Source organism: Azolla caroliniana, unplaced genomic scaffold (genome assembly GCF_043228905.1).
Source record: "Azolla caroliniana isolate FFs.n. ecotype wild unplaced genomic scaffold, voAzoCaro1.0.p SCAF_424, whole genome shotgun sequence".
NCBI classification, from domain to species: domain Eukaryota; kingdom Viridiplantae; phylum Streptophyta; class Polypodiopsida; order Salviniales; family Salviniaceae; genus Azolla; species Azolla caroliniana.
This window is the reverse complement of record NW_028230859.1, coordinates 4244-12500: the sequence shown is the minus strand read 5'-3', so window position 1 is coordinate 12500 and position 8257 is coordinate 4244. Positions and strand designations below refer to the sequence as shown.

At 45.7% G+C, this 8257-nt stretch overlaps 1 non-coding gene across 1 annotated transcript; it reads left to right on the top strand.

Annotated features, from left to right (window-relative positions):
• The first annotated feature begins 4699 nt into the window (after nt 1–4699).
• Nucleotides 4700–4772, top strand: TRNAA-UGC (transfer RNA alanine (anticodon UGC)). The gene has a single exon. It is a non-coding gene; the product is annotated as a tRNA-Ala (tRNA).
• The last annotated feature ends 3485 nt before the right edge of the window (nt 4773–8257 follow it).

The window sequence follows — 8257 nt, the reverse complement described above, 5'->3', positions numbered from 1 at the left end:
ATACCTCCGGATTGTCCCCCTCATAAGTGTTAGTTCGCGGTTCATGCACGTTGTTATCCGCCGTATTATTGGATAAGGCTGACTTTGAGCCTGCGGCCCTGCGCTGTAATGCCTAATAGAGCCTTCTATTATTTATCGATACACGGGAAGGGGGCGGCCTGGGGCCGCCTATATTAGATAAAAAACCATTCTCGCTAGGTTGTTTTCATAGGGAAGCGCCTACCTATCTAGATAATTGCTTCCTATAAGTTGGCATAATCAAGGCTACGAAGATGGTTAACTCGATTAGAACATAGAAAGGTAAACGACCGACAATTTAACACCAGATATCTGAAAATGTGAACAGAGCTGCTATGGAAAGCGAACGAACCCTCAAAATACGACAATTGTTTAGACAGGTTCTCAAAGAAATAGCTTTTGGTTCTGGCAAACAGATAACCATTACCAAAACTTAAGGGCGCGTTAGCGAAATGGACAAGGTACGAACAGTTGACATTATGTAGTCAGAAGTCTTAGATTGTGACTTGGTCGTAGGCAAATTAGTGGATGTGGTACTTGGACGGTGAGAGAGGTGCCGAACATTGGAAACTACCCAAACAGAAGTAGCGGGGAAAGATGATAAAAGGCAAAAACCACTTGAGTAAAACAATTTTTCATATTCTTTCCTTTACCTTTCATAGCAACTAAGGATCAAAGAGCACCGAATTTAATGAGTCGTACAAGAAAAAGCAAAATAGGGACATGATATTGAAAGTGTAATAACATATGTGCTCAAGGCCTCTATCAATCATGTACGAATAGGAAACGAGTCTGAATAGGGCGAAAGTTTAGCTAATGAAGGAATGGGCTCTTCCAAGAACGGATAGAGCGTGAGCCGTATCAAACCGAAGCGAATCAATATCCAAGAAACGCAAATTTTTGGTTCTTCCATAATTTTTTTTGAAACGAAATGTCTCATCTGACTGATTAATCGGTTTTGTTCAGTATTCGTGTATTACTACCGTAATATACAGATAGTGATCTTCCATAAAAAACTTGACCCCAACGTGCGGCGTGATAGATAGTTTTCAGCTAGAAAAACCATCTGTCTTCTTCCAGTTTATCGACAGTCTTCCTGTCGATAAACCACTTCCCTTTGTCGATTGGGTTTCCGTCTACTTCTATCAGAATGTATCTATCTGAGTCGAACCGCTCAAACAAAAAAAGAAAGCGTTCCATTCCTGTGTGTTCGTGAGATTTATTTCTTTTCTTGTATTTATAGCTTTTTGTTGTTTTGTAAAAGAAAAGCACTCGGTCTCGCCTTTCTGCTAGTCTCATTTGCTCGGCCAATTCCCTTCCCTTTCATTTCAATCATTTTCGGCAATGCCGGAAAGCAGCAGAGAAATGGCTAGAGCGAGCTTTGAAAAGTGTAATTCGGCGGGCGATAATGGCTAAGGCGAGCATTGCTACGGGCGAGCAGTGTTGCTTGCAAGGTCTCTGGGTTTTTGCCGCCCGCGTCCCGGAACTTCTTTGTGATTTCCCCGCAAGCAAGCAAGCAAGCAAGCAAGCAAACTCAGGATTTGTTTCCTGGCATTTGATCCGTCCTTGGAATTTCTTTATGCGGAACAAAGAATTCATGCCCCCAACCACTTGCCAGTCTCGCTTTAACAACTAGGTTTAGTTCGCCGAAATGATTGATGTCTCGAACGAATGTCGCCCGAGGGAAGGGAGTTGGCTCGCTCCCCGTGCTCACGATAAAGAAAATCGGATAGGCTTCAGGAAGGCCAAAAAAGCGGCACGAAATAACATCGGGATTCCGAAAGTATACACTTAAGATAGATCTAGAACAAGACCCGAATCCCACCATAAGTGGCAAACCCCATTACTCATGTAATAAGACAAAGCTAAGAAAGCAAAATTGACTAAGCCCGGAACAAACCAATAAGAGTAGTTTACAATAAAGAAAGCGCATTAGTAACGATTCTCGAAAGTGAGGCTGAGATGACCAACCTTCAAGGGAAAGATACCAACAAACAACACAGTGGCTAGGAAAGCCCCGGGAATTCTATAGAAGATAGGGAGGGTCAAAGTAAGCTATGGCTTATGAATGGTAATATGAAGTAGTAACGGTCAATCAATTTACATTCTGTTGGCTTTGATTCGAGGGGCGAGAATGCCCTAGCATCCATTAGAGGGACTTGCGTTGGCTTTCTTTGCCAACACGAGGTCTGTTCTTGATATTTATAACAGTTTGTTAGGGGCTCATAGCGTCGTTCAAGTCCGTCCATTTCACCGCTTCTTCTTGGGCACTACTAGTTGGTGGTCCTAGACGAAGTGATGGTGATCATCCATCAGTTTCGCTCCGCTTTTCGGCATGAAGATTTGTTCTTGTGATTGAACGCTCCAGTTACTTACGTTTTCCCGATTCTTAAATAATAAAAAATTCGCGGTAGTAATTTTCCTATTTGCAGGGCGGACGATAGGAGGGTATTTGATAGAAGAACAGCCAGTAGATGCTATCAGTATTGCAGCGGCGAGGCTCAACAAAAAAGCGCTATTCGTAGTTATCGCATGGTAATAGCGCTGGTATACATCTGTAATGTGAGAGATAAGATCGTTTGTGTTATAGACCTTCACTCCTAACCGCCCGCGTCCCATCGGTCAAGCGGGGCTATAATCAATAAGTAATACCACTTGTCAATATGCATACCATATATTATTGCTTTGGCGGATTTGCCGAAGCCCATCATACGGGCTTCGCTATAAGGCTGACCGAAAACTGCAGTAGAGTAGGCAGGAACCCGACATTGTGTACTTTTTTTCTCCCGTCTCTGTTGCTTGCTGAGGTAGAGCCATTTGTTGCAGGGGAAGAATGGTCTGCAGGGTTAGAGTCGTCTACTGTACTGTTAGGGGTGAGTTGTCTGTTAGTGAGGAAGCGCGTTCCCTGAAGACGGTGGTGCCGCCCGGCCCGCTGGGGGCGAAGATGATGGTCCCGTCAAATCCGCCAAAGATGAGGATCCCACTGAGGCTTTTTTCGTTTACCTTCATTCTTTTTCCTAAGACCACGAAAATATTTTAATAGTGATTTCTAATTTATGTCAACGCATAGTTTTCTCCTCTCCTCTCCTCTCCTCTCCTCTCCTCTCCAGCGGCTCTGTCGTCGCTACATGTAATTTGAAAGCAGCACTGTTTCATCTTAAGATTTATGGCTTGTTTAAAGTAATCGAAATTACCGTACACTTTATCGATTACAAACCCACACAAAGATGTCACTACGACATTGTAGTGATCTACTAGGACTTTCCTTCGTGCGTGAAAATTACTAGCTTTCTTCGCTCCTACAATGGGGGGACAACCTCTCTTTCCACTTCTTCAAGAAAAAGGAGTGCTCAACAGGAAGGAATAGGATCCCCTTCTTTTCTTTTCTTTTCTTTTCTTGCGGCACCCAATGATACGCGTTATATATCTCTTCTTTAGGGGCCTTGAAGCCCAGCTGCTTTTCAAGATACTCCCTTGGCTCTGCTGCTGTTTCGATGTACCCGCATAATACTATACTGCATCTTAATGTCATCTACCACCTTGATGGTCTTTAGTAGCGCTAGGGTTCTATTGTCGTACAGTGAGAATATAGCTCCGCTATAAGGTTCTTGAACAGGAACTCAGGATGAACCAGCGGATGACCCAATGACTCAAACAGGGTCTTCTTATACATATCTGATAGAGCTTTTGATACTGCGTGGTCTGAGAATCACTGTATACAGCGGCTTTTTCAGGAAAGCAAGCCTCTTCGCAGCAAGCATGGAAAACCACCTTATCACTCAGCAATGTGCATTGGTTGCTATCCGAGCAATTAGGGTTGGGTTTGACCAACTCTCTCTTGGAAAGCGAGAATTCTCGCCTCGTCACACTACACTATCAAGTCAAAGTTCCCAGACATGACCTTCCGGAGAAACTGGTAAATAGAATACGCGGTACGCCTGCGGCTCTCGGCGCCTCGACTGGATCCAGACCCCGCATTGGAACTTTCCTACGTAGGGAAATAACTATTTAGTTTGGGAGAGTGGTTCCCGGAATAATGATCTCTAAGAGCAAAAGTTGAGGGTTCGAATCCCATTTTCTCTTCTCTGAATTACGAGAGTGATACGAGTTGCTGTCTGCTGCTCTTGCCAACCCATTTCGTGAAATTCCCCTCTAGCTCAAGAAACGAGGTCATAGCCGAGCGGCAGGCCCGCCCTGCGTACTTCTCAACTCCTGAATAAGGAGCTCGAATCTACTGATCCGAGCATTCGCTCGTATTCTGAAAGATGTGTCGTACTAGAGGTGCCAATCAAGCAAGCGCAATCAACAACCCGTCTCCTTGGGGTTCTTGCAGAGAACAGGGTAAGGCGGCCAGAGGAGCGGAATGAAGTTTCAAGATGATGAGGTAGCCGGCTCTCGAGAAAGCGACTTCTCTCTAGCGCCGATACGATCGAAGTGGTAAACCAAAAGTGAACCTGCCAACGACACACCTTTATGTATGACATAGTTTCGACAGGACGGGATGTCTTAGATAAAGCCTAAACTCTGTAAAAAGAAGAAAGGGGGGCACGCACGCACGCACGCACGCACGCACGTATAAACAATAGCTCCTCCCGCAGCAAGCAAGCAAGCAAGCAAGCAAGCAAGCAAGCAAGCAAGCAGTGTTTGCCCATATGATACGTGTTGCATATGGAACGAGGATGGGGGCGTAGTTCAATCGGTAGAACGCATGTTTTGCAAGTATGAAGTTATCGGTTCAAGTCCGATCGTCTCCATTCGTATACAGATTGGCACATTAGATAGAAATCCAGCAGATCCCCCGCCCGGTTCCCCGGGCGACATACGTGCGGACAAAGAGCTGCCTGCCCTCACGGGCAAGCTAACCCGCCGGTTCATCCGGATGAAAACCAACCGGTTCATCCGGATGAAAACCAACCGGTTCATCAAACCCGCCAACCCCTTTTTCATCATGAAGGCCTTCATGATGATGAAAACCGCACGCAGATTATGGCCGGAATTGCCAGGGCAGGCTTGTTGCCTGCGCGCACGCACCCCTTCATGCGGAATTCATTGAAACCAGACACACACGGCACGAAGGCGAGAATTTTGATATCAGGACCAGCGAGCGTGCACTACCTCCCGACCTAACTTTTCTTTTCACTCCCGCCGGATGATGAAAACCGCTTCTTACCGCCCGCTTCTTTTCTTCGGGCACGAGTCCAGAAATGCATGCTGGTGGCGCCCGCCCTTTTGCTTGCCTGCATGAAGGCCAAGAAACTGCCATGAATATCGAGAACAGACAAGGAAGAGCAACAGAATATAAGTACGATTTACGCGCGAATTGATTTTATTTGCTATTTCAATTTCTAGCGTTTTGAGTTTGGAATGAATAATAATATATAATGAGGAAATATTAGTAGCTGTTCGTCTAGTGGGTTTTGTTTCCCTTAGTCAAAACACTCTAAGTGACATTTTCAGAGCGACTTTTAGGGCAAAAAGCGAAGCTATTTAAACAGATTTATAGCATTTTCCCAGTTCCTAGGAAGCTCTGTGGTCTGAGCCCGAGGAATGGCATGAATTACTATTACTCAGTCTGCGTTTAAGTACGTAAATGATTGCGGAATCCTTTTTCAATGGGATAGTGGAGCGTCGCGCATTGTCGTACGAATAAACAGTATAAGCCTCGCTGTGTTAAGAAATGGAACTTTAGTTGAAAGCACCGTTAGCCATTTGAGAGCATTCTCGCCTCTGAGAATAAGACGAGATAGTGAGTCGTTCCCGCTCTCCAGTCAGTGACGAATTTGGCGGCTTTTCCAGCAGCAGTGGAACGAAACATCAGTCCACACTGATCTAACCGAGCATGGTTTTCTTAGAAGGAGGGAAAGGGGGATTCCAGGAGTTAGCTGACACTTCCAAAGGAGGGGAGGAAAGCCGTAGGGAAAACTGCAGCGAAAAGAGCTCGGGTCCGCCCTATGCATGTAATAATGCTGCCCATGACTGGAGTAGCGAAATTATTGTCAAAAAGAGCAAGCAGAGCTCTTCTTTTCTTTTCTTTCCGCGCTGGCTGAGATGGATGATAATCCTTTGGCCCTGCCTTTCCTTTCACGGTTGTCTTGCCGCTGGGTGTCCTGGCAGAACCTTGCCATTCCACTCGTGGTAGGTGGTGAAATCTCTGTCTAAATCATCGAAGAAAAGTCGAGTCGATTTTTTCGTGCGTGCTGCATCGGTAAAAAACCCCCTAGGAATATGTCGTCTATTTGCCTGCCAACAAAACGATTACACTTCAGTCATACCTTTCAGTTCAGTGTTGCTCGAACTATGCTATCCATGATGGGTAGCACATCCTGCTCTTCTGTATCCACATCAATCGGTCCAGAACCAGGTGTAGCTATTTGAAAAGTTTATGTCCTTAATCTTTCAAGGAGAAAAATATGGCTGCTTTGCCCTCAACAGATCCATCGACTCCATTACTTGAGAGGGCTAACAGCCAGCCAGCCAGCCAGCAGTGGGCTTATAGTTTAATTGGTTGAAACGTACCGCTCATAACGGTAATATTGTAGGTTCGAGCCCTACTAAGCCTATTTACTTGCCATACCTAACTCGCCAGTCTTTCACTACTTTGCTGCGCCCAGCAAGCAAATTCCGTTCTCTGAGCTTTGCTTCTCTTCCTTGGTTACCACTGTATGGAGTATAGCCAAGCGGTAAGGCATCGGTTTTTGATACCGACACGCAAAGGTTCGAATCCTTTTACTCCAGGATCCTAAGGCGGCATTCAAAGCATTGCTCATTCATAGCCTTCTTGTCTGAGTCATTCTTCTCACTCGGCTTGGAAGGCATCGCCGCCTTTCATCGGCAACGCCGCATGCCTCGCTCTTCTTTCTTGGAGAAACGTTGCCTTTACGGAACGGATACTTCTTGCATGCATTAAGCCATGCGAAGAAGGAATGAGTGCAACCAAGTGCTACCATGTGCAAGGACTAGGCGAAGCGATGGACCCCGCACAGACAGTTAAACAAACGCCTTCAGCGATGAACCGCAGGCAGTGAGATACCAAAGATATGATCTATTGAGCAAGATCCAAGATCGACTGAGCCTGGAGTGATGGGATCTGAAAAACCAACCTATAGAGATAGGCCCAAGGTCTGACTTGGCTAGCTGTTCTGAAAGAAATAGGTGCGGAAAATCTAATTTGGTAATGTTTCAATGGAAATCCAACTAGATAGTGGCGAAGCTACGTCATTTTACTCTGATGCGTATCCTAACATACATACATACATAATAGTACCATGTACGGCATCGGTACTGATACCGATGGTTCTTTTGAATTATATGCCGCCTGTTCTACTCCAACATCCTCGAGATCTGGAAAGCAGAGTATTATGGATGAGGAAGAACCCTGGCAATAGACATGTATGGACTTGGAGAGAGGCCTATTCTAGGTCGTCTCGACTATTCCGGTGATAAAACAAGGTAAAGAGACCCGCAACCTCTTCGTACCAAGCCAGGTAATCAGGAGAAAAGGGATTCGAACCCTTAACCTTTGGTTTTGGAGACCATTGTTCTACCATTGGAACTATTCTCCTGAAATTAAATAATTACTTACGAGCCGGCCGGTTACTTTGCCTTTATTCCTTGGCGTTGAACCGTGCGGCTTCATCAAGCAAGCAAGCAAGCAAGCAAGCAAGCAAGAAGGCGGTTCATGCGGAAGAAGCGGTTCATCGTGCTTGCTTCATGTGGATTTCTAGGCCTTCATGCGGTGATATACAACGGCAGCAAGCAAGCAAGCAAGCAAGCAAGCATGAAGGCCGATATCGTCGTTCTTTGGCTTGTGCCTGCCTTTTGGCCGGCTTCATCCGGCCGGGCCGGGCCGGGCCGGGCCGGGCCGCCGCCCCTATTTATTTGATGAATCCCGTCCCGCAGTTTATGCTAAGACAGTGTGCGAGGGGCGCATATAGTCAGCTGCTCACAACCAACCTACTTTCGTCTTGAAATGCCTTCTTAAGGCACTTTCCTCTCACTAGGTGAAAAGAAAGGAGTTTGCAGAAACGAATTGGAAAGGACCTCAAAGAAAGCAGCAAACCAATGGTACGCTAATTTACTTGGTCCTATCGATTTCTCACGTTAATAATAACCAAACGTGAAGTGGCCCGGTTAAGGTAGGGTTGTAGCGCCTGAAATTGCCTACCTCTATGTATGAAGAAGATAATGAACCAAATGTCATCTAGCAGCGCCATACCACTTAAATGAGATTAAGGTTTGG